Consider the following 27,316-nt stretch of genomic DNA (forward strand, 5'->3'; position numbering starts at 1 on the left):
GTATAGGGACGCGGGTGGCGCTGTGGGTTAAACCACAGAGCCTAGGACTTGCCAATCAGGAGGTCAGCAGTTCGAATCCCCGCGACGGGGTGAGCTCCCGTTGCTCGATCCCTGCTCCTGCCAACCTAGCAGTTCAAAAGCACGTCAAAGTACAAGTAGATAAATAGGTACCGCTCCAGCGGGAAGGTAAACAGCGTTTCCGTGAGCTGCTCTGGTTCGCCAGAAGTGGCTTAGTCATGCTGGCCACATGACCCGGAAGCTGTACACTGGCTCCCTCGGCCAATAAAGTGAGATGAGCACCGCAACCCCAGAGTCGGCCATGACTGGACCTAATGGTCAGGGGTCCCTTTACTTTTACCTTTAATGTTCAGTATATTTCACAATATTAAATCACTAACAAGCAGCAGTAGACAGCATCCAGCAGTTATTAGTAACAGAGATGCTGTGATAGCTGCATTTGACAGTATTGTTCTCAGCCACCCCAATCTCTGAGCAGTGCAAGATTCCAGGGATTCCAGGCGATTACTCCAGGTAATCTCCAGGTAAATTTCCTTTGGGAATGAGGCACAGCTGCGGTTGCAACCTTGGATTCAAACTGACATCAAAAATTGCTCTGTCTCTCTGTCTTCTCCCAGATTTCTGCTTTTTACTTCTGGCGCACATCATTGCAACTTTCAACTCTCAACCCTTCCTTTGTTCTCCTTACATCTCACTATTCCAGGAGTAGAAGACTTGATTGGATTTTAACACTTGCTGTATCCAGGGATTAGTGGGGTCTGGCATACAGCTTAACACCCCAAACTCATAAATGTATTTAGCTGCTGAGAGTATTTACTTGTTGCATATTTCCCAGCATTTAATGGTTAGCATGCAATAACATTTAGGTTATCTGAGACCATTTTATAACTGACAAGCAACAGTATATTCATTCTCTGACAGCATTTGATACCTGATATACAGGAGCATTTAGAATTGTTCAACATTCAATAGAAGTTGTTTTAGCATTTGACTGTATTGCAGTTGTAGCCAACATGGTGCATCCCAGATATCTTATAGGCTACAGTCCCCATGACTCATTGGCCATGCTGGCCGGGGCTTACAGGAATTGTAGCCCAAGAACATCTGAAGGTCATCACACTGGCTACCCCTGCTGAACTGGATAGTTGTTATACAGTGATGTTTAACATCTGTTTAAACAGATGTTTAACAGATGTTTTGGAGGAAGAAAATGTGAGGTCCAAATGTAGCAAATGATAAATAATAGCAGGTTGTCACCAACATGGCATGTGCTAGTTGTTGCCATAACCTGGATATGCCCATCTGGGTGGATTTTTACATTTTAAAGGAAATGTCTGGTTTTTTTGGGGGGGAGGGGGGCTTGGGCTGCTTTGCACACTGCGGCTGCTGCCAGCCTGTGTGTTTCTTTCTCTGGCTCAGGCTGGTAGTGGTTTCAGCTAGCCTCTTTTTTGCTTTTCAAGAAATGGCAACCCTAGCATGTGCAGAGTTCCACTTGCCCCTTAAAGGGACTTCCCCTTCCTCTCCTCTTCTCCTGCACCCTCAAAATTTGCTCCCAATCCTCTGGGGCAGATTTTGAGGAGGGTTTGTGTGGAGAGGGCTATAGAGCAGAGGAGGTGGGAGTTCTGCTGCACAAATAGGTGGATGTTGCACAAGCTGAAATAATCCTTATCATCAGCATCTGCATCACAACAATAATAGTTTCCCCCTGCACAGAAAGCTCTAGTGCATAATGGAATGGATCTGTTTCTGCTTTACAATAATACATGGAGTGTGTCCTTGACCATCAAGTATGAAGCAAAATCTGGGCTTCATTGCCATCACTTTGCTCAGGCCTTTTCTTGGGGAGTCAAGCTTAAAGCGGGGGAGGGTCAATTCCAAGCTCTTATCTCAATAGGCTCACATTTTAAAGGATTTAATCCTGACACCACCAGCACAACAAAAGGAATCCATGCATTCACACTTCTGAATACCAATGAGAACTTAATCTCCTCCGCAGCAATGAAATACAGTGTAGACTGGCGAAAAGACAGAGGAACTAAAGCACTGTGGATTCCTGAGAAGTGAAAATAATATTCTGCGGCTGCTGTCAAAGAAGAAAGAAATCAGATTAGATTTCAGATGACTTTCCAAGGGAACATGATCAAGGGAAAGAGCAGCGGGGACAATAATATATCAAGATGCAGAATCCCGTTTTGATATCAGGGGGTATCTATGGAGGTCATGATTGTTATAGCCCTGATTAAATTACCAAAGTCCTGGTGTCTGTTCAAACCAATTACCTTCAATAATGCTGCGAATCATCCTGTGGCATTACTGGATTTGCAGCCTAAACAGATCATGGCAGTTGTTCAACAATACTCCTTTGTATAGCAACACCCAACAGCCAGAGATAGTTCTAATACAGCACCTGGTATTTTTGGGTAGCTGCCAGGGGGACCCTAAATGACTCCTTAGACCCCCTTTAAAAATAAATAAATAACAGTTTGACACTGCCATGCGGTGCAAAGGCAATATTGAGGTCAGATGGCAGAATGGAAAGGGAAGGTGTGGGGTTTGGGGAGGGGGGAGGGGGGAGTGGTGAGATGAGCCCTCTCCCTCCCACCACAACAGTACTTTATCTCCATCCAAATGTTCATTTTAGTTACTACAAAAAACCTCAAGGAGGGTACAAAGCACAACTGCAGAGGGGTGGTCTGAGCCCTGACAGAAAAAGGCAGGGGGGGGGGCTGCATTTGGTCCCTTAGCCTGATATTCTCTACCCAGCACCCTTAACAAATTGCATTTCTGGGGGTGGGGAGCATTTTGGCTCAGGCTTGCCTTGGACTGTCCCTGCTTGGGCAGCATACACAACATACATTTAAAGCACGAAAGAATGCTGAGAACTGTAGTTTGTTAAGGGTGCTGGGAATTGTGACTCTGTGAATGGTTAACTACATTTCCCAGGATTCTAAGAGGACTGTGTGATTTAAATCTGTATGCAGCCATTGTCACATTCCTGCTTATGTCACTGGGAGTGCAGCCAGAGCCAGAAGTCCTTACTTATCATTTAAAGGGGGCTGCCATATTTTGAAGAGCAAAAAAGAGGATTCACTTGCCGACTTCTGCTTTTAACTACGGATCACTGTGATGACTCTCATTTTACATACCCATGAAAAAGAGGGCGTGTCCTGGAAATAGAGGACAGATGGCAACTCTGGCTGTTCAGTGGACATTCTCTTAAACAATTTTTAAAAAGGTTAAGTGCAACTGTGAACCAGCAGGATCACCAGTCATCACCGGTGATCTCAAGAAACTGGAGAAATCTAGTCTCCTCTCTCATTTGTAGCAGTGGCTGCCAGAATCAATACTGACCACTAAGATAACTATGTTCCTTTGACCTGCTGAACACAGCAGGGCTTTAAATGACCCCTCTGCTGCTTTCAGATATTTGTGCTACACACACAAAGACCAGGAATGGAGGGTAGGGGACAGACTAGTGCTTGCAACCCTATCCATCTACTTATGATGTCACAGAATTCCAACAAAAACAGAAATGGGAGCCAATGAAATTGCCAATGGTCACTTATTTGTCTCAAGTCCAAAACAGAAATTAATCCAGTGAATATGATTGTCATTCACTGTTGTGGCTGCTTTCAATCTACAAATTATTTATTTGCTTATTTATAAAAAAAATAAAGTTTTACAGCAATAAAAATGTCCCAGGGTGGGTTACAACATTAAAATAGTAATATTTAAAACATTTAAAACAACTTATCACCACAAAAATAAGGTAGGTCCCAAAAATATATACCTCATCAAATCATAGAATTGTGGCGTTGGAAAGGACCACAAGGCTCATTGAGTCCAACCCCCTGCAGTGCAGTTTAGGAATCTTTTGCCCAATGTGGAGTCTTGTGCTCTACCAACTGAGCTAGCAGCCAGGGAGAAGAGGTGTGTCTCTGAAAGCTGTACAATGAAGGTGCCAGGCACATCTCTGTGGGGAGAGAGTTCCACAGCTTAGGGGCTGCCAAAGAGAGTACCTTCTCAGAGAATACCCACCAACACTGACCAAGGATTGAGGAACTACCAAGAGAGCAGCATTTGCTGATCTCTTGGGAAGGGGTGGTTTTGCAGATATTTTGGGGCTGAGTTGTGAAACAAGCTGGGAGGATCCATATACCCACAAGCTTCTGGTCTGGGCTGAGCTGGTGTCCTCTAACAAATTCAAGCCTGAAAAGCTGGTTTGGGATAGATTTTGAACATAGGCGAGAGGGAGGGGAAAATACAACGATGCATCATTTTCAGCCATTACTTTTGATGTTGTCTTAGGGTGACCTGTGCCCTACATTACAAATGACAATCTTCTATTTATGCTTGAAAGGCTGTACAGTGGTACCTCGGGTTACAGATGCTTCAGGTTACAGACGCTTCAGGTAACAGACTCTGCTAACCAGAAATATTACCTCAGGTTAAGAAATTTGCTTCAGGATGAGAACAGAAATCGTGCTCCAGCTGCGCAGCAGCAGCAGCAGGAGGCCCCATTAGCTAAAGTGGTGCTTCAGGTTAAGAACAGTATCAGGTTAAGTACAGACCTCCAGGACGAATTAAGTTCTTAACCCGAGGTACCACTGCATTGTTTAAAGATGAAGAACCATTGGAAGGGAGAGCAGGGAGGGGCCTGGAAGTTCCCCAAGCAGAGCACCTGGTTAGCAGACTGAGCAGACTGGCAGACAGGCCACCTGGCCAGGGTCTTTCCCACTATGGAAATATCTATTTATCCTAATATAGTAATTATATATTTATTACTGTATTAGTTATATTTATTGCTGTGTTCATCATAAAGCAGTAATTATGCAATTGCAGCTGTGCATATTCACATAGGCAAACATTATGCAATTCTGGGTCCTCTTTTATCCTCTTCTTTTGGTGATAAATTTTCTCTTTTTCTGGTGGCCACCCTCTGTGGTATCTGGACACCAACCACATAAATACAATTTCCTCTACTATTTCCTAAGCAATCTGAGTTCTGTCCGACAAATAGGTATTTTTTTATCAGTAGGTTTAAAAAGAACACTTAATGGAATTCAGGAATCCTTTTGTGGCACATCCTTGCCAGAAAGATGGCTTTTTGACGGCACAAAAATGATTAATTGCCTTTTGCTTGGAGATAGCATTTGCTCGTATCAGTGACACACAGTGCTTGTGGCTCTGTATATTATGAAGGAGAAATGTAGATGAGTCGACGAAGATGCAATCTAGTTTTCAACATGGGGAAAGCCCTAAAGCCGGCAAGGAAAAATAAATAAGAGCTGGAATAGATTTTCTGATGGCTAAAGGGCACCTGTTTCCCCTTCAATTAAGCTTTGTGGAATGTCCTCCAATCCCACATGCTTTTGTTTGTAGTCTTTTAAATAAAGCATCATTATCTGGAGCATCATTAACTGCCAGCTCTCTGACATAAACATGACATGTTATCCATATCAAACGCACAAGCAGCCCTTGTTGAGACTCACCAGCTTGCATGAGATGAGAAGCAGGCGGTAACAAGGGGAGACACTAGCTAACACAGGAAACTGAAAGCCATGTTCTGAAACCTTCTGCTGTCTTCTGTAGATTGGCATACATAAGGTTGACATCTGACCAGTTGTATTTTGCTTAACCAGTTTTTTTATTTTAAAAAGTTGTCCAAAAATTGCTTCTATCTATTGGTTTAATTTATATGCCACTTCATATCTGAACAGAAATCTTTAAATCCACATTCAAAACCAAACAATGCAACAACTATTACTACTAATTCCTCATGTTAAGTAACATAGGTAATCAATAAATATCTCTTATTTGCTTAAGGAAATGAGCTGGTGAATTTTCATGGACACTTCAAAAAGATAAGAGCACACTGCAAACTGGTGTGGAAATGTGGAGAACTTGAGATTTGAAAAATGAGAAACCAAAATGGACAGATTCAACTGTTCTTAACAGGATTCCATAAATTAGTGGCTGAAGAGTCCCAAATTAAAATGTGGATTCAATATGCCTAGAATTGATATCTTAACATGTGCTGACCTATTTCCTGTTTCCTGGCAGTGTTATATTTTCCTGAGGACCCCTGCAACTCCATCTAGCTGAACTGCGTTATGATGATTTGGAAAGCCCTTGTGTGGAGAAGTGTGTCAGAACACCTCGGTGAAAAGGCTCATGGCACAGCATGCAATTTCATTCACAAACCAAGTCTAATTAACAGCACTTTAAATTGCCAGCTGTCCCTTCAAGAAGGTTGCCAGGATGGCTTGACGATGGCTCAAAACTGAGTTGCCAGGGTCAATGCTAACACATCCAGACATTGTAGACAGCTGAACAGGCAGCCAGCATTTTCAACGGGTAAGTTTTATTTACTGGTTTTAATGCCATTTTAATCTTATGGAAAGCTTTAAATGATTTGCAAGATCTGCAAAGAGAAATGTTTTTGGTGGCTAAGTGGCAGGATGTAAATCAGGGTTAGGGTACCTTTTTTTAAAAAAAACAACCCTCAAGGCCACATTAACTTCTGAGCAACTTTCCAAGTTGTGTGTGTGTGTGGCCAGAGACAAAAGTGAGCAGAACAATGAATGTAAATTTTATTTCCATAAGTAGGCTAGCTGCTACACACATCACTCTCTAGCTTCCACCCAGGGAAGAAGTTCAAGGGCACATTGCAGTCAGGCAAAAACATTTGGGGTACAAAGCATGGCCAATGAGCAGTGTGGCCTGGGGAGAGATCTAAGCACCAAACAGATAGGCATAGAAGAATGCATCCCTCCAAGGCCTAAGATTCACCACCTGTTGAGTAAGGAAACATATAGTAAATACTGCTTAGCAGGGTAGGCTATGAAACTGGTTTGCACATTCTGCCCTCAAGTACAACAAAAAGTGTCAGAACAGTTTTCTAAAATAAATGAATCTTTTTCTTTTTTAATATAAAAAATACCTCTTGAGTTTGGCTTGAGATAGTGATGGAAAAAGTTTCATTCAATGCTCCTGAAGGCAGAATGAAAGTGCTGGGCAGGCAGCAGGGCACATACTGCTTTCTCTCCTTCAACAGAAGGGAGCCCAAGTGGAAGAATTATGGGGGTGCTACCACTGTCTCGGCGGGTAGAATCCCCGTGACGGGGTGAGCTCCCATTGCTCAGTCCCTGCGCCTGCCAACCTAGCAGTTCAAAAGCACGTCAAAGTGCAAGTAGATAAGTACCGCTCCGGTGGGAAGGTAAACGGCATTTCCGTGCGCTGCTCTGGTTCGCCAGAAGCGGCTTAGTCATGCTGGCCGCATGACCCGGAAGCTGTACACCAGCTCCCTTGGCCAATAAAGCGAGATGAGCGCCGCAACCCCAGAGTCGGCCACAACTGGACCTAATGGTCAGGGGTCCCTTTACCTTTACCTACCACTGCCTCTCAGCATCTGCTGCCTGAGGAGGTAACTTCACTCAGCCTAATAGTAGGACCAGCCCTGGTCTTAAGTAAGACTAATCAAGTCATTGCAGATTGGTGATCTAATTATCTGTCTCTTTCAATTTGTTTGAAAAGCAGCTTTGGGGTAAATTGTATTGGGACCAAAGTGCTAGTGTGTGTGTGTGTGTGTGTGTGTGTGTGTGTGTCTTTTGGGAATGGGCAAACTGTGGCCCCTATAAATTGTTTGACTCCAGGTCTCATCATCCCTTATCATTGGCCATTCTAACTGGGGCTGATAGGAGTCCAACAGCATCTGGAAGACCACAGGTTACCATTGCCTCAGCTGAAATGCTTCACCCCTCCTAAACTGCTATCTGCTTTCTGAGGGCAGTGGAACAACCAAGAGGGCCCCCTCTGGCAATCATAGCACCCCAAGGAGTCTGTAGGGAAAGAGGCAGTCTCTCTGATATTTGGGGCTTGAGTCATTTAGGGCATTAAACACTAATATGAACACCTTAAATTTGGGCCAGAAACTGGCAGCAGATGCAGCTGTTTTAGAAAAGGGGTTGTAAGAGTTCTAAAGGCAGCCCCAACTAGTCCCTAGCTCAGGCATATCATTTCCCACCCAATATTCTGGGTGCCCGGCATGTGACTTCACACCCATGTATGACGTCACACATCACCACCATGGTGGGAGGGCCTGATGGAGCACCCACCACAGTGCATGACATGTTGGGTCACCCAACCAGGCACCCACAGCACCCCTCCCCCGAGATAGCGCCTATGACCTGGCTGCTACAGCCTCATGTAGAGACCATTGCGATAATCCAATCTGGAAGTTACCAGAGCATGGAATATTGTAGCCAAGCAATCTCTGTCAAATAGGGGCTGCAGCTGGTGAGCCAGCCAGTGCTGTAAACAGGCACTCCTAGCCAGTAAGGCCACCTGGGTCTCAAGTGACAGTGTTGGATACTGGAGTACCTCCCCCCCACCCCCACCCCACAAGCTCTGAACTTGCTCCTTCCTGGGACGTGCAATCCCTTCCAGAACAAGCTCTTTTTCTACCTCCTGGATTTGACAATTTGGAACACATAACACCTCTGTCTTTTCAGGATTCAGTTTCAATGTGTTGGCTTACCTCCAGCCCATCACTGCCTCCAAGCAACTGCCTAGCACTTCCGCTGTCTCACCTTGTTCAGATGGAACAGAGACAAAGAGCTGGGTGTCATCCGCACATTGCTGCCACTTCACTCCCAAACTCCTGATAACTCCAAGTGGTTTCATATAGTTGTTAAATAGCATGGGACCCTGAAGAACACCAGCCACCAGCTACCAAGAGGCCAAGAAGAACAAGCAGCGTCACATTATCCCCATCTCTCTCCTGACAAATGCCATCAACCAGGGCTATCAAGGTGAGGTTGGCTTGGCTTTTCTTTTGGTATTCCTCTTTTTTAAGATATTTAAAGCATGACATGAGTTTTGAACATTTGGGACTGGCAGCAACCCCTAACTGCTTGTGCCAGTTATATAATCAAGTGCTGCATTAGTCATACTTAAATTGTCTTGTTTGGCAAACAAGAATACTAATGACTCTCCCTCTGTCAGTCTGCCATCCTGCTCTGGCTTAGCAATGTGCTCCTTGTAAAGAAGCCTAGCTGTTCATCTGTCCATAGTCACTCCCTTGGCATTAAGACATTTTGATAGCTGACACAACAGGGTGGGGTCTGTGCATGATGTGCTACTGCACATACGCCTGTGTTGGACTGCACCATTCAACAGCTCTTATCACGCTAGCAGCCATTGGTATGTTGATTTGGTATGCGCCTCACCAGAGCATCATTAGCTTTCCCCCAATGTGTAAAGGGATTACGGGACGCAACTCATGAACTGGAAATCTAAGTGATAGCAGGCAGGGGATATTTATTTTATTCATTCTGCTCCATTCCCATGAAACACCATGAATGAAAATTATAAAAACATCAAGAATAAAAATATACATAAAAACTATTTCAAATCCAGTACAGAGACAGACTGGGGTAAAAATCTCCATTTAAAGGGCTTGTTGAGGTAGGCCAGGCATAGGCAAACTCCGGCCCTCCAGATGTTTGGGACTACAATTCCCATAATCCCTGACCACTGGTCCTGTTAACTAGGGATAATGGGAATTGTAGTCCCAAAACATCTGGAGGGCCCGAGTTTGCCAATGCCTGAGATAGGCACTGAAAACACATCCGATATGCCCCCTGTTTTATATGTAACAGAAGGGAGTTACAAAGGGTAGGTGTCAAAACACTAAAGACCTTTTTGCAGGAGTCCCTCTCTTTCAAAGGACAGTTATTGGTTAGGTATATAGCTAGAGATACAAATTTTGGAGTAACAGTTCATCCACACTTCAGCTTAATGTGTACCCTTTGCATAGGAGCCAACTCCTAGGGGCTGAGGTCCCTTCAGCCCCGCCCCCACTAAAATATTTTACACTCCTCAGTTAATGGGCATTGAAATTTAAATGGTATGCATGCACTGAATCTTGTGATTGATTATAGTAGTGTGAGTTAGGCTGATGCTGGAAGCCGGAGATAAACAGGGGCAAGTCTTCCTTTGTCCTGGACACAAAGCTGAGTTTGGGACATCCTTGGAAATCTAATGGGGAAGCAAGTTCTGTTGGGGTTTTAACACTGTGGGGCCCTCCATCCTATGCTCAGGGTGTGGGTGTGTGGGTGTGTAAATAAAACCATATACAGTGGTACCTCTGGTTGCGAACGGATCTGTTCTAGAGCCCCATTCGCAACCTGAACGGAACACAACCCACGTCTGTGTGTCTGCGCATGCGTGGGTCACGATTCGCCATTTCTGCACATGCATGTGACATCATTTTGCGCACCTGCGCATGCGTGAGCGGAAAACCCAGAAGTAACCCTTTCCGGTACTTCCGGGTCACTGTGGGACGCAACCTGAAAAGACGTAACCCGCAGCGTTCGCAACATGAGGTATGACTGTATTCTAAAGAAACCGCAGTCTCCGATGACTTTCATTCCAAGGAAACTGAAGTCTGGGTTGCCTTGCCATGGGATGGAGTCTCTTGACATTTGGACGCAGTGGCTGTGCACAACTGTATGCATCTTCATTACGTAATTTTCCACTTGAAGTTGGGGGGGGGGACTATTTCAGCATCCACATCTATTTTTAAGGGGTGGGAATGAAAGTTGTAAGACACAGATGTACTAGATGATAATGTGATGATATAAAGCAAAGCTTCTTGAGCACTGTGGTTTGCTACTTATAGAATAAAGGAAACAAAGATTGGTGGCAAAGTCTCTAACAGAATTATCACTTCCCACTCATGTTTTCCTGAAAATTTTTCATATGGAACGTAAGTGTGATTTACCTTTTTATCAAAGCTGCCATCACAGCTCTCATAAATAAACAACAAAGGCACTCCAAGAGTAGGAAATAAAACTGGCTTTCTAAGTTGTTACATTAGAATCCCCAATGAACTTATCTTCCATTTATCCTCACCTGCTAAATCTCACATCTGGTGTCTGCTTTTCAATACATCAATTCAAATCACGCACGCCTCTCTAAGCTGCTATTTGCTCCATTAGGGAAAGAATACAGGCACATGCAAACCTTTTCAAATGGGCAGATAGCAGTTTAGGAGGGGCGAAGCATTTCAACTGAGGCAATGGTATAGGGCAGGGATACTATGCATTTCCTTACTCAACAGGTGGTGAATCTTAGGCCTTGGAGGGATGCATTCTTCTATGCCTATCTGTTTAGTGCTTAGATCTCTCCCCAGGCCACACTGCTCATTGGCCATGCTTTTTACCCCAAATGTTTTTGCCTGACTGCAATGTGCCCTTGAACGTCTTCCCTGGGTGGAAGCTAGAGAGTGATGTGTGTAGCAGCTAGCCTACTTATGGAAATAAAATTTACATTCATTGTTCCACTCACTCTGGCCACACACACACACAACTGGTATGTGGCCCTTGGAAAGTTGCTCAGAAGTTGATGTGGCCCTTGAGGTTTTTTTTTTTTAAAAAAAGGTTCCCTAGCCCTGATTTACATCCTGACACTTAGCCACCAAAAACATCTCTCTTAGCAGATCTTGCAAATCACTTAAAGCTTTCCATAAGATTAAAATGGCATCAAAACCAGTAAATAAAACTTACCTCTAAAATAACATTAAAGTCAATGACACCCACAGTCCAAAGCAGAAAAGGGCAGTGATTCCAGTCATGTTAAAGCTCGTCAACAAATTCAGGAAATAAGTAGCTATCCTATCTTTAAAAGACATCTGAAGGGAAGTTTTTAACATTTAACGCTGTATTGTTTTTAATACTTGATTGGGAGCCGCCCAGAGTGACTGGGGAAACTCAGCCAGATGGGCGGGGTATAAATAATAAATTATTATTATTATTATTATTATTGAAGGTCTGGTGATGATGGCTTGGTAGCAACATTTTAAAAGGTTTATTTCAAAGATTTATATGTCACCTTAAGAACATAAATCAAGCCAGCTAAGTCATGCCCATGGCCCATGTAATCTAGCATCTTGTTCTCAAAGTGGCTAACCAGATGCCCAAATGGGAAACCTGCAAGCAGGATTTGAGCACCCTCCCAGGGCAACTGCCTCACCCCCAGCCAGTATACATAAAAACTGGCATGCTATATATCAGTAAAACAAACTTTAAAATTATGACATTAAACCAGAAGCCAAAGATAATGCAGAACACCACATAGTAAAAAATGTTTTCAGGATCCGCTTAAAAGCCAGTAGAATAGGAGCAATACATTTCTCCCTAGGGAGGGAATTAGTACTAGTATTAATTAGACTTGTTAATTTCTTGTTAAACCCAAATTTACAAGCAACATACAACACATTTAAAAACATGGCTATAAATACATTATACTGTAAATACAAAACATCCCCTATCACAGCTACAAGAGACTCGCAAGAAGCTTTCGTAGCACACTAGGAACATCTCATTTTATCAAAAAGATTGGGGAAATGTTCAGCAAAGACACCAAGTGGATCTTGATGGAGAGAGTTTTCCATGAATGGGGAACCACCAGTGAAAAGGCCCTATTCCACCTTGTCATCATCCTCCAAGCCTCCTCAGAGGAGAGACCTGGAGAAGGGCTTCTGGAAAAGATCTAAGGGTTTGAGTAAGTTCATATCAGGTGAGGCATTTCAAAAGATATTAAGGTCCTAATTTGTAAAGAGCATCATAGGTAAAAACAAATTCTTTAAAATGGGCTCAGAAAAGGGAGTCAGTGTAGCTGTAACAGAATTGGTGCAAATGATCTGTTTGCCTCAAACTATCAACAGTCAGGCAGCCACATTCTGCACTAGCTGAAGCTTCCAAACCATTTTCAAAGGCAGCCCCTCATCAAGCATGTTGCAACGGTCCAACCTTGAGGTAACCAGAGCACAGATTACTGTAGCAACATTATCCTTGCCCAAATGGTGACAGCTGCATGGAGCCACGACTTAAAAGTTCCCCTTCTCTCTCAGTTTTGCCGCAGACAAAAGAATATTGTGGAGCACAGCCTGCTAATAAGCCTGCAATTCCACTCAGTTCCATAATAGTGATTTCAATCAGAGGGCCCTACAGCAAAGGGGGAGAGGCTCCTAGCTTCCCTCCACTGACATAGTCCAGTCCAAATCGGGATGCTGTGCTGCTGCCTTTACAAAGGGGAAGTTACACTGGGAGCTTGGGAGGGTTGCATTCATTTCCTTCTCCCATATTTCCCCATCTGGCTGGCAGCAGCTCTCCAGGGTTTCAGGCAGGAGACATTGCTGCTGGGAATTGAACGTGGGACCCGCTGTATACAAAGCAGGTGATATACTGAGCTGCAGTCCTTTCTCTAAGAACCAGAAGTTCTCATTGAAGTCTTTACCCCAGGTTTCTTGAAGCCCAACCCTGAGAAGAGGACTAGGGCTTGAGGGAAAGACCATTGGGGCAGATGGAAGCAGAGAAAGGTCACAATTTATTGTTGCATAAAGTATATATCAAAAACATTTGCTAGAGTTGGTGGCAAATCATGAGATGGCACCAGAGAGCATGTACACCCTCCCCCCTGTCCCTCCCCAAACTAAGACTTAATATTACCATGTTCTGATTTTGGACACCCTTAGCAAAATTCCAGGATGGTCCTGGCATTCTTTGGAGAGTGGGAATTATCGTTCAAAACCCGTTGAAAATGCTGGCTGCCTGTTCAGCTGTCTACAATGTCTGGATGTGTTAGCATTGACCCTGGCCACTCAGTTTTGAGCCATCGTCAAGCCATCCTGGCAACCTTCTTGAAGGGACAGCTGGCAATTTAAAGTGCTGTTAATTAGACTTGGTTTGTGAATGAAATTGCATGCTGTGCCATGAGCCTTTTCACCGAGGTGTTCTGACACACTTCTCCACACAAGGGTTTTCCAAATCATCATAACGCAGTTCAGCTAGATGGAGTTGCAGGGGTCCTCAGGAAATTATAACCCTACCAGGAAACAGGAAATAGGTCAGCACATGTTAAGATATCAATTTTTGGCATATTGAATCCACATTTTAATTTGGAACTCTTCAGCCACTAATTTATGGAATCCTGTTAAGAACAGTTGAATCTGTCCATTTTGGTTTCTCATTTTTCAAATCCCAAGTTCTCCACATTTCCACACTGGTTTGCAGTGTGCTCTTATCTTTTTGAAGTGTCCATGAAAATTCACCAGAATTTTAGTGCAGATTTCTTCTAATATAAACTTTTGCAGGCAATTTTCCCTCATACACACATTTTTGCAAATCGTGTCCTTTCTAAAAGAGGGCATGTGTTGTGGTGAGTCCAGGAGACCAACCTCCTGTGTTGTGGGTGGGTGAGATTGGACAGCGACAACACCTGATTGGTAGGTCCCTCATTGTTGGATTCAATCTGGCCAATGGGGCGCAGTCCAACGGATTGAGGGACCTATATATACCCATGCGCGTGACCCAGAGCTTCCTCTTTTGGCTCATGCATTCGGAACACCTGCCTACCTCTCCCTACTTCTAGGGTTTTGCGCTTGACCTTTCTATGCCTTCGGGTGTCGTTGGGACAGGGGCATGGCAGGAATTTTCCCCACTTGGCTGATTGGCTGTTGCCATTTGGGTTTCGCCTGCAAATTGTCACAACTTGTAAGGTTGCAGATAGGCTCTGGTTCAGGTGATAGGGATGGGAGAATGCTCTTGCCATCCCTATGTGAAGGGTATTCTGTTAAAGGAATCCAGGGATTCAACTGGTTTGGTCAACCCCTTAGAGGGGGTTGTGCCCATGCCTGAGTCCAGGGGGGCATCTGGGTGGTGAACATACTCTGGCTTTTTGCCTACCCAGACGTTCACCCTCGGCTGACCTATGCTGGTGCCCTGGGTCAGCGCTGCCTGCAAGGGTGCAGGGAGGTAGTTGAACCAGAGTCTATGCAACCACTCACCTTCTGTGATCAATAAAGTTGTGGCCTAAATTCTGCCGAAAACCAAAACTAAAATTTGAGTCAAGTGTGTCTTTATTTATTTAGGGGGAAGGTCTCTTGGTCTGAACATGCAAATCAATGTTCCCTAACACATAGCAATCTTGTATGTTGTTTTCCACTGTAATATGCATTTCAATTAACACTTTACTGTAGTCTATGCATTTTTGTGAACATTTCTTGAATGGAGCACTACAGATTTCAATGATTGTCTGATGTTCAATTCATGTATTGTTTGGGAAAATGAGAATTAGGTAGGCTTATCTTTAAATGCAAACATAACCAATAACATAAGAAGTGTCCTGCTGGATCAGGCCAATAGCCCATCTAGTCCAGCATCCTCTTTTCAGAGTGGCCAAGCAGATACCTTTGAGAAGCCCAAAAGCAGAACATGAAAATTGTTGGCTGGTAAAATAAAAAACATGTTAGGAGATAATTTGCGAGCCCCCCTCCCTGATATGTTGACTGAAGTCTAGGGGTCTGCAAACGTTTCTCAAAGGGGAGTTGCTCCACCCACTTGATCACTTTGCTTGTTCTTTTCTTCAACCTTTCCTACTCTACAATATCTTTTTTGAGGTAAGGGCACACAGTATTCCAATACGTGGTCTCTGATGCCCATTATGAGAATGACCATTAACACCCCCCCCCCCCCGTTTAGCACCTTTCAACTATTGCCTTCTCAAGCAGTGTCACAAGAGAGTAGACCAGCTGACCTGAGTTAACACTTAGTAGACTCCAGCTCCCATCAGCCTCAGACTTTATCAGTGGTTAGGGAACTGTGTATGTGTAGCTCTGATTGGATAGTTATAGCACCAACCAGCTGTTGGGGTGGAATAGAAAGAGCTGGGAGAGGGCTGAATCCGGCTTTCTGAACAGTATTGCCACATTTTTTTCTTTCCCACTTTTCAATTATTTTTATTGAGAGATAAATAGTAATATAGCAAAACAAGTAACAAATAGCATATCAAATACAAGAAAAGACAAACATTGTTTTTTGCAAAAGCAATTCAGAGATATTTTTTGCAGGGAATGTTCATCTTTGGTGAAGGCATTACCCTTATGTTTTTACAATGTTCCCAATCCAATGTTCAGTTCAGCATTTGTTTTTATTACAGTTTTATTACACCAGTACATAAAAAATGGCCATCATCGTTAATTTGTCTCCCTTCTCTTACTCTCAGTGTCTTAGTTAATTTCCTCATTTGGACACTGTCCCAGACCCTCATAATTCAACCTCCCATAACGAAAGCATTACTCCCCCCCCATGTGAAACTAATTGCCAAACTGGCTGCCTTCAGGAAGTGCCTTATCCCCTTTTGCATACCCTAATAATAATAATAATAATAATAATAATAATAATAATAATAAACTAATGCATTTATCAGTAGCACATATATATCCTATTATATACTCCATTTCTTTTAATATCGCTATACAGAAAGGTTTTGTTTTGGGACATGACCATGTAGTATATCAGCTTTTGCAGTTTTGCGTTTCCAGCATAAATTATGTGATTTTTAGGATATTAAATTAAATCTAGCTGGGACTGTGTACCATCTGAAAAAGAGTTTGTAACTTTTTTCTTTGTGATTTATGGTTTGATGGGGAAGATGCTCCCATTATGCAAAGCACCTCACTCAGTTGGTAGAGCATGAGACTCTTAATCTTGGGGTCATTGGTTTGAGCCATACACTGGGCAAAGGATTCCTGCATTTCAGGGTTGGACTAGATGACCCCTGAGGTACCTTCCAACTTGACAATTCTATGATTAGCAGGTCCAGTTTTTCTTGTCCCTTTACCATCTGTTGTCTGAACATATTTATGGACTTGGAACTCTGATAGCAGAGCTGGGGGAACACAGTACTGTTTTGCTAGTTACTGTAATAAATATATGGTTTTAGTGACTAACTGCACTCTACAAGGATCTACAGCAAGTTTGTGTGAAGTGCTGTTAGATATATAGATAGATATAATGCACACATGCATGCACACACATTTTTCACCATAACATATTTTATGTTTCAGTCGCTATTCTTCCATATATTAGAAATTACTTCCTAGCCCTTCTAAGGAATTTATTCTTCCTTCTCTATGTTAATAGAGGCCCAGCTCCTGCCCCTGAACTAGGCCAGCAGCTCTGGTTTTCTGGTTATTTCCTGCTTAGGCTACTGCAATGCCCTCTATGTGGGGCTACCTTTGAAGGTGACTCGGAAACTACCAGCTGCCAGACTGGTGACTGGGAGCAGCTGCTGGGACCATATAACATTGGTCCTAAAGGATCTTCACTGGTTCCCAGTACGTTTCCAAGCACAATTCACAGTGTTGGTGCTGACCTTTAGAGCCCTAGACAGTTTGGTCCTACATACCTGAAAGAGAGCTTCCACCCCCATCGTTCAGCCTGGACTCTGAGGTCCACCTCCAAGGGTCTTCTTGCAGTTTCCTCTTTGCGAGAGGTGAAGTTACAGGGAACCAGGCAGAGGGCCATCTCATTAGTTATGCCCACCCTGTGGAACGCCATCCCATCAGATGTCAAGGAAATGAACAATCATATGACTTTTCATAGGCATCTGAAGGCAGTTCTGTTTTGGGAAGCTTTTAATATTTGATGTTTAGTTGTGTTCCTTATATTTTGTTGTTGTTCATAGTATATGGAGCAACACAGTAATATGGGCAGGATACAATAGATTTGTTGTTGTTGTTGTTGCTGCTGCTGCTGTTGTAACAACAGTTTAGAAATTAGTCCCTAAGTTTTTATTGATATTTTCTTCTTCCCTCCCTGTCCACTTTCCCTTGTGTGTCATGGCATGGTTATTGACAGTTCTTCTTTAATAGAAAAAAGGGTGCCAGTACTGCACACCATTGAGTACCGCCAGAAAAAAACCACTGCTTATACATCCCATGTCTAGAATGGAAATCAATCCAGGGAATACAATTTAGCCACCAGGGTATTTTAAGCTTATACATTGGTACCTTGGGTTACAGACGCTTCCGGTTCAGACTCCGCTAACCCAGAAATAGTACCTCGGGTTAAGAACTTTGCTTCAGGATGAGAACAGAAATCGTGCAGCGGCGGCACAGTGGCAGCGGGAGGCCCCATTAGCTAAAGTGGTGCTTCAGGTTAAGAACAGTTTCAGGTTAAGAACAGACCTCCGGAACAAATTAAGTACTTAACCTGAGCTACCACTGTATCTGATTTTATACGCTTAGCTTAAGTGTAGCAGCCAAACTGGTTCATGCAATAGATTGTTGCTCTCCCAAAGAACATGACGATATGGAGCATGGACAAAAAAACATCAGTTGCTGCTCAGGACCTGCTGATGGCTGAAGATTAGGGATGAGGGAGAAAGACCTCTAAATTTATATTTTTATGTGGATCCACTTAATTTGTACTCCTTGAACCAATAAACAACTAGAAACATAGCAATCCATCAAAAATTGGACTTTATGATTTGGATAATCTACAAAAAAGCATCTACATAAATGTGCATATGAGGGGAGCTTGTGCATGACAAAATCAGTCAGTAGAGCATGAGACTGTTAATCTCCGGATCATGGGTTCAAGCCCAGGCTGGGCAAAAGATTTCTGCATTACAGGGGGTTGGACTAGATGACCATTGTAGTTCCTTCCAGTGCTACAATTCTAGGATTCTATTAGGGCAAGCAGCTTTTTTTACAAATTGATGCAGAAAGTGGCTGGTCTAGCCTACTTCTGTACATGGAGCAGAGGTGAGGAGGCCATGTTGTCTTTTCCTTGTTGACCAACATGTCTTTGGTCACCTCTGACAATAGGCTACATTCCAGCCACCACACACAAGCCAAAGGCTTCTACAAAGCATCACCAGGCAAGGATGGATGGACTGTCACAGCTTAAGGGCACATTACAGTCAGGCAGAAACATTTGAAGAGGTTGAGCAGGACTAGTGAGGGACCTGGGGAAAGGATGAAGATGCTCAAAGGACCACAATGGGCCCATAGTGGACATTAGAAACAAATAGCCACTACATTTCCCCAAGTCCAAAAATCAATACAGATTTGCTTCTATTGAAATCAACCTCTTGCTTGCCTTCCACTGTCTCTCGTGTGAGAAATAAACACAACTTGACTCAATTGCTCTAGCCCAGTGGTTCCCAAAGTGGATGGCACCACCCCTTGGCATTGGTGGGATTGCATAGGGGTGCATTAAGAGCCAAGGGGGCAGCAAGGAGGTCTTGGAGATGTACCTGACTATCAGACTTTGAAAAGCTTGTCTCACTGGATCAAGTTAATCAATTCTGTTTGTCAGGGGTTCAGGAGCAGAGGCAAGGGCAAGGAAGGAAACAGAGAGCGAAGGGGAGGAGGCAGAAGAAAGGATGAGCGATGACGACGGCCCGAGATCTCCGAGTCTCTCCAGTGAGTCGGAGGATTCACAGAAAGGAGCACCAGTGGCCAAGGCAAGGGGGGAGTTTAGGGGGGCACCCCAGGGAGATAGAGCCAGAGGGGAATCAGAGGAGAGCAGTTGGAGATCGGGTCCAGCGTCACCGCCAGAGAACAGGGAAGAGGAAAGGAGCCAGGGGGCAAGCGCTGGCAGCTCACAGCAGGAGGGAGGGCACGAGTCAGGGGTGGCCACACCTCCATCTGGGAGCGAAGAAACGGTTAGACGGAAGGTGGAAGGTTGGGCGCGCGCGCCAAGTTCAAATGCACAGGAAGGAAGCGCAGTAGGCAGCCCGGAAAGAGAGCCGGGTCCTAAAGCCCGGCGCAAGGAGACAGGAGAGTCTGGGGGGTCAGCCTCCGAAGAATCCCGGAAGGAAGAGACCCAGGGGGGCAGAGGGACCCAGAGAAGAACAGTCAGGCGGAAAAGGTGGAGCAGGGCTAGGATATTAAGTTGGTGTACGAGGGGCGGAGATTCAGACGGAGCTTCGCCGATCTAGCTACTAGACGTGGGGTTGCACGCAGCAGCTTGAGAATGGAAACTGTAACTCAATAAAGACTTTTACTTAATGACCGTTGGCTAGCGTGATCCTCTGTGAGCTAGGATCTTGAAGCAACCCTGACAGTAAGCTCCGTCTCAATCGTATTGTGGGCATCTACAGCCTCGAGGAGAGGAGAGAAGCAGGTGCCTACGAGTGAGCTCACGAACGGCAGCCGACATGACGGCTGAACAGCAGATAGCAGAACTCAGAGAAGCAGTGTCACAGCTGAATGCCGAGGCTCTCGCATCCAGGAAGAGAGAGGAGGACGCAGCTGCCGCCTACAGGGATCTCCAGGTCAGGTTGGAAGTGCTTACGAAGCAAGGGCAACAGACACCCAAACCAGAGGGGATTGGGTTGGGGAGACGCACAGGCGGTCTGGTCTCTCACTTCGATGGGAACCTGCAACAGTATCCCAATTTTAAAGCAGACGTACTGTGTGCACTGCAACTGCTGAGTAAAGATTTTAGAGATGAGCAAGAGAAAGTGGGGTTCATCATGTCTTATCTGCATGGGGATGCCAGAGCATGGCTGCGCAATTTATGGAGGGATAACGATCCGGCGCTCCAAAATGCGAATGCCTTTATTAAAGCGATGGATGCGTGTTTTTTATCAAGCATTGACGTGGATCTTGCTCGGCAACAGATTCATGGACTGAAGCAGGGAAGGGCCAGCGTACGGCAGTACCATGCCCGCTTTTTCGCCTTGGCCAGTGCCCTAGAATGGGACAGAGATGCGACTCCTGTAAGAGACCTTTTCTGGGAGGGACTAAACAGCTCTGTAAAAGATGAGATTGCGAGGGGGGAGAGACCCCGGACCACCCAGGAGGTCGTGCAGAGGGCGCTGGCAGTGGGGGTACGGCTGGAAGGACGTCCGTGGAGCAGGGACGAAGGGCGTGGAGGGCGCGAACCAGCCAGGGGCTCCTCCTTCTTTCCCAGAGAAGCAGCACGTACGCAATCCACGCCTCCGCCAGGGGGAGGAGCTGAACCGATGGAGGTTGGAGGTGCCAGGGCTCAGTCAGCAACCAGAGCCCTAGCACCAGCAGCAGTGAAAGCGAAGCCTCCTAGAGGGAACAGGAAGTGTTACGTCTGTGAGGAGCCAGGGCATATGGCGAAAGAGTGTCCCCAGAGGCTCCACAAGCTCACTGCAGCCTCAGCAATGGCGACTGCAGCAACGCAGCAAGGAGAACCACAGCAGGGAAACGACGCTGTCTGGCTGGAGGAAGAGGCACTGGGGCCCAGCCAGACGTATTAATGATGCAGTCCCCAGAGATTTTACAGCCCGTGAACCCCCTCCCGCCCAAACCAGTGGTGAGGCTCACCGCGTCGCTCCAGCTGCCCAATGGCATCACCATGGACGTGCCAATCACCATTGACTCAGGCAGCAATGCGGACTCTATGGGGCAGGACTTTGTCAACCAGCATGCTATACAGTTGCTGCCGGCCACACTGCCCCTGCAGGTGGTCACGGTGGATGGCAGGGAGCTGCTAGGAGGGCAAGTGGTGCAGCAGACGCCACCGATGGTGATGCGACTTGGGAATCACCAAGAAGTCATCAGCTTCAACGTCACTCAATTGTCGGACACGCCCATTGTGTTGGGCATGAGTTGGCTGGACAAACACAGCCCAACGCTGGCTTGGTACCAGAGGCAGCTGACCTTCGGCTCTTCCTTTTGTGCTGAACACTGCATCGTGCCCAGGCAGGAAGGAGAGGAAGAGGAGTCACAGCTACTGCTAGGCACACTGCAAGCGATTCCCCACAAGTACGCAGAATTTTTGGAAGTTTTCTGCGAGAAGGAGGCAGACAGGCTACCCCCTCACAGGCCATATGACTGCAAGATTGACCTGCTGCCAGGGGCGGCGCTGCCTAAGGGGAAACTGTATTCCATGTCAGAGGACGAGCTGCAAGAACTCAAGGAGTTCATAGATCATAATTTGGAGCGCGGTTTCATCCGAGAGTCCAAGGCGGTGGGAGGCAGCCCGGTGTTCTTCGTTAAGAAGCGGGATACGCCCCAAAAGAGGCTCGTAGTGGATTACAGGACCTTGAACAGTGTGACTAAGCCGTCGGACTTCCCCATGCCCCGAATTGACGACCTCCTCGCAAAGGTGCGGACGGGCAGAGTGTTCACCAAATTGGATCTGCGAGGTGCGTACAACCTCATTCGCATGCGGGAGGGAGACGAGTGGAAAACAGCCATGTTCACGCCACTGGGGACCTACGAATATAGAGTTATGCCTTTTGGATTGCAAAATGGCTCCCACGTTTTTCAAGCATTCATGCATCACGTGTTGGCGGGACTTCTCTACAAGACGTGCGTCTGTTTCTTAGATGACATCCTGATCTTTTCGGAGTCGCAACAGGAGCATGACAAACACGTCAAGGAAGTACTGAACAGGCTGAAGCACCATAGGCTCTACGCCAAGCTGGAGAAGTGCCAATTTGACGTGACGGAGGTGGATTTTCTGGGCTACAAGCTGTCTGACAAGGGGCTCGCCATGGACAGCGCCAAGGTTCGAGCGGTGTTGGATTGGAAGAGCCCGCGCAACCGGAAGGAGGTCCAACGGTTTGTCGGCTTTGCGAACTTCTATCGCAAGTTTATCAAGGGCTTCGCTATGCAGACGGCGGCCATCACTGACACGCTTAGCTCCAAGAAAAAGAAGTTCATTTGGACAGAGCAGGCGGAACAGTCCTTTCAGGCGCTCAAGCGTCTCTTCGCGTCGGAAGAGCAGCTGCTTCATGTCAACCCCAGCAAGCCGATGAGGGTGGAGACTGACGCCTCGGACAGAGCCGTGGGGGCGGTCCTGCTGCAGAAAGACCCGCAGGGGGTGTGGCGACCGGGAGCGTTTTACTCCAGGAAGCTCAGCAAGTCCGAGCAGAACTACACCATATGGGACAGGGAGTTGCTGGCCATTCATGCAGCGTTCAAGGCGTGGAGGCACTTTCTGATCGGCGCCAAACACACGGTGCAGGTTTGCACGGACCACAAGAACCTAGAGCACTGGCGCACGGCACAGTTCCTGAACCAAAGGCAGATACGTTGGGCTGAGTTCTTTGCGAACTTCGACTTCCGAATAGAGTATGTCCCGGGGGACACCAACATCATGGCGGACGCTCTCTCCCGCAAGCCACAGTATCTGGAGGAAGCAACGCCAGCGGCCGCCATGCACATCTTCGCACCAACAGTGTGGGCGTGCGCCGCGGCAACCGTGGATCTGGAGGCGGTGCGACGAGCGTTGCAGGGGGACTCCTTCGCGCAAGCAAGGATCTCAGAGGTGCAAAGGGGCAAAGCAGCGGCCGACGGTTTCCAGCTGAGAGATGGATTGCTCATCCGTAAAGGGGCCATCTACGTGCCGGGAGACGAACTTCGCGCCAAGGTGCTGCAGCAGATGCACGACGCGCCCACTGTAGGGCACTTCGGCAAGGAGAAGACGGTGGAACTAGTAGCCAGGGATTTCTGGTGGCCTGGAATGAGAAGGGAGGTCGCGGACTACGTGGCGAGGTGTGACACCTGCCAGAGGGCGAAGCCAGTGCTTAGACCGCCGGCCGGACTGTTGGAACCGCTGCAAACTCCGGCCGAACCTTGGGAGAGGGTGGCCCTGGACTTTGTCACGGATCTGCCCAGCTCGAGGGGCAAGACGGCAGTGCTGGTGGTGGTGGACTTGTTCTCCAAGATGGCACATTTCATTCCGTGTGCGAAGGTGGCCACGGCGGAACAAACCGCCAAACTGTTCATAGACCACGTGTTCAAGGTTCACGGTCTGCCACGGTCTATTCTGTCCGACCGGGGGCGGCAGTTCATCTCAAATTTCTGGCAGCGGCTGATGGGCTTCCTGAACGTCAAGATCAACCTGGCGTCGGCGAGACACCCGCAAACCAACGGGCAAGCAGAGCGGGTCAATGCCATCATGCAGCAGTACTTGAGGTGTTATGCAAATCAACAGCCTGCGACATGGGTGGATTACCTGCCGCTCGCCGAGTTCGCTTACAACAACACGAAGCACGTGTCCACGGGGGTCACACCGTTCTTCGCCAACAACGGGAGGCACCCCAGAACCTTCCCGGGACTGGAAAGGCTGGGGGAAGGGGAGCCGCAGACGGCAGATGCGTTCGCGTCGGAACTGCAGGAAGTCCACGATCAGCTGAGGCGCCACCTGGAACTGGCCAAGCACGCATACAAGGTACAAGCGGACAAACGCAGAAGGGTTGGCGAAGAGCTACACGTGGGGGACTGGGTATGGTTAGCAGCCCACGCAGTGCCGGCCAGGTCGTTGGCCAAGAAGAAACTAGGGCATAAGCAACTGGGGCCCTATCAAATCGAAGAGCAGGTCAACCCGGTGGCCTTCAGGCTGGCGCTTCCGGAGGGTTCCAGAATGCATCCGGTATTCCACAGATCGGTGCTCACTCCCTACAAGGCACCGCACAGGTTTCAGGAACCCGGAACGGCGCAGAGTCCGGCCAGAGACAGACCAGGGCACGCAGGAGTGGCACAGAAGGAGCGCATCAACGAAGTCACAGAGATTTTGGATTCCAGATGGGGGGAAGAAGGGGTAGAATACTTTCTCGCCAGGGAGGGCACCCCGGCCAGTGCGAACAGTTGGGTGCCGGACTACGCCTTGGACGAACCTCTGCTCAAAGACGAGTTTCATGCCCTCTTCCCACATAGACCGATGCCAGCAGACTTTTTCGACGACTGGCTTTTCACACCCACGCTTTCGGGCAGCACGTTCCGGGGGTTCGACTCGGACGAGGACCCGATACGAGACGTCCGTTCCCCGGAGGGGTCGCCCTCGGGATCTGCCTCAGAACCCTCGTATTGGTGGGACGACAAACCAGAGGAACAGTGGCGCAGGAAGTGGCAAGAAGGTCCAGGCCGAGCAACGCCGCCTGGAGGAAGCGAGGGAGAGACGGACATGGACATTTTCGGGGACGATCCAGGTTTCGAGCACGGCGGCACAGAGATGGAAGCAGAGGTGACCGTCGTCGACGAGAGAAGGGAGGAAGAACCGGAAGACTTCGGAGGGAGGCCCGCTACGGGAACCGAACGGTACCCGGACATTCGTCTCCTTGACGCAGCAGCACCCAGCTCCAGCACCGGAAGGAGGGGAAGGGGGAGTGGGGGGCTTCGAGGGGGGGATGGATGTCAGGGGTTCAGGAGCAGAGGCAAGGGCAAGGAAGGAAACAGAGAGCGAAGGGGAGGAGGCAGAAGAAAGGATGAGCGATGACGACGACCCGAGATCTCCGAGTCTCTCCAGTGAGTCGGAGGATTCACAGAAAGGAGCACCAGTGGCCAAGGCAAGGGGGGAGTTTAGGGGGGCACCCCAGGGAGATAGAGCCAGAGGGGAATCAGAGGAGAGCAGTTGGAGATCGGGTCCAGCGTCACCGCCAGAGAACAGGGAAGAGGAAAGGAGCCAGGGGGCAAGCGCTGGCAGCTCACAGCAGGAGGGAGGGCACGAGTCAGGGGTGGCCACACCTCCATCTGGGAGCGAAGAAACGGTTAGACGGAAGGTGGAAGGTTGGGCGCGCGCGCCAAGTTCAAATGCACAGGAAGGAAGCGCAGTAGGCAGCCCGGAAAGAGAGCCGGGTCCTAAAGCCCGGCGCAAGGAGACAGGAGAGTCCGGGGGGTCAGCGTCCGAAGAATCCCGGAAGGAAGAGACCCAGGGGGGCAGAGGGACCCAGAGAAGAACAGTCAGGCGGAAAAGGTGGAGCAGGGCTAGGATATTAAGTTGGTGTACGAGGGGCGGAGATTCAGACGGAGCTTCGCCGATCTAGCTACTAGACGTGGGGTTGCACGCAGCAGCTTGAGAATGGAAACTGTAACTCAATAAAGACTTTTACTTAATGACCGTTGGCTAGCGTGATCCTCTGTGAGCTAGGATCTTGAAGCAACCCTGACACTGTTGAATTAATTAAACTAAATAGTTTTAATTGGATTTTGAAAAGATGTGCAATTAATTGTTACTGTTTGAATTTTATTGTGCTATTATCTTCCTTAGTGGGTCGTCCAAAACCGCTATTCTGAATAATGATTTTTATAGGGTGGGGGCACTAGGGGTGAATTTATTGAACCAAGAGAGCAGTGGCACAAATTTTTTTGGGAACTGCTCTAGCCCATTTCAGCTGCTCATGTTAATTAAAGCAGCCCTCATTAATCTTCTTTCCTAGCTGCCGGGCAGGTGGCTAAATTACAGGTGTCTTCACTGGCTTCCTGCAGAGGCAGCTCCTCTAATAGAATTCACCGCTAAGTATTCTCAGGCAGCCAATCATCTCTGCCCTACATGGTTCCCTCAATGAAAATCACAGAGCTGAACTGACAACATTGCGAACTTAATAGATTAGCGTAGTATGGCACCGTTTTGAAGTCAATGTCTGATATGCATTCATTGGCATCCCTGTGGCTTGTTTTGCAGTTGTAAAAGCCAAAGTGCTTAAGTCCAGGAACCACATTCCCTCTTAGGCAACTTTCCAGGGGCCGCACACAAGTGGTGAGAAGGGCCAGTGGCAAAAGTTGGATGGAGCAACTGCCTCCAAACCCTGATGAAATATATTGTTTGGGTTATTTAAATGCAAACATTTGTATTCTTAAGGACTGCAATGGAACCACCCCGAGACCTATGGGTATAGGGAAGTATACACATTTAACAAATGATGTTGATGTTGATGATGATGATGATGATTACAATGCTAAGGAAGGCACATCTAGCAATGTTGCCCAAACTGGCAGTGCCTGGCTTGGAAATATGAACCTTGGGGGCTTGTAAAACTGACTTCAAATATGAGACAACCTTTAAGACCACATTGTTCTTCTCCCATTCAAATTTTAGTCTGAACTGGGGCACAGATCAGCTGCTTTCCTACTCACATCCACCCTCCCTCCTAGCTTGCAGCGCCTTTCACATTCACGCACAATCCTCCATGCCCCTTCTTCTTTCCTTCTTTCCTTTCGCCTCCTTTCCCAGCTGTTGCTCCAACACCATACGCTCCCACCCTTTTCTGATGAAAATACAGTGGTACCTGTAGTTACAAACTTAATTCGTTCCGGAGGTCCATTCTTAACCTGAAACTGTTCTTACCTAGAGGCATGCTTTCGCTAATGGGGTCTCTTGCTGCCACTAGGCCACCGGCACACGATTTCCATTCTCATCCTGGGGCAAAGTTCTCAACTCGAGGTAACTCTTCCAGGTTAGTGGAGTTTGTAATCTGAAGCGTATGCAACCTGAGGTGTCTGTAACTCACGGTACCACTGTAGGGATGTCTCATTCCATAATGATAATTTTACTATTTATACTAAGATTACCAGATTTTTTTCAATGAACCCGGGGACACTTTTCAACTTCAATGGGTATTGTATGGGGACTGATTTGTAAATCCGGGGACTGTCGCCAGGAAACAGGGACATCTGGTAACCTTAATTTATACCCCACACATCTTACTGGGGTGCCCCAGCCACTCTGGTCAGCTTCCAACA

This window comes from Podarcis muralis, chromosome Z, assembly GCF_964188315.1.
Source record: "Podarcis muralis chromosome Z, rPodMur119.hap1.1, whole genome shotgun sequence".
In the NCBI taxonomy this organism is placed as follows: domain Eukaryota; kingdom Metazoa; phylum Chordata; class Lepidosauria; order Squamata; family Lacertidae; genus Podarcis; species Podarcis muralis.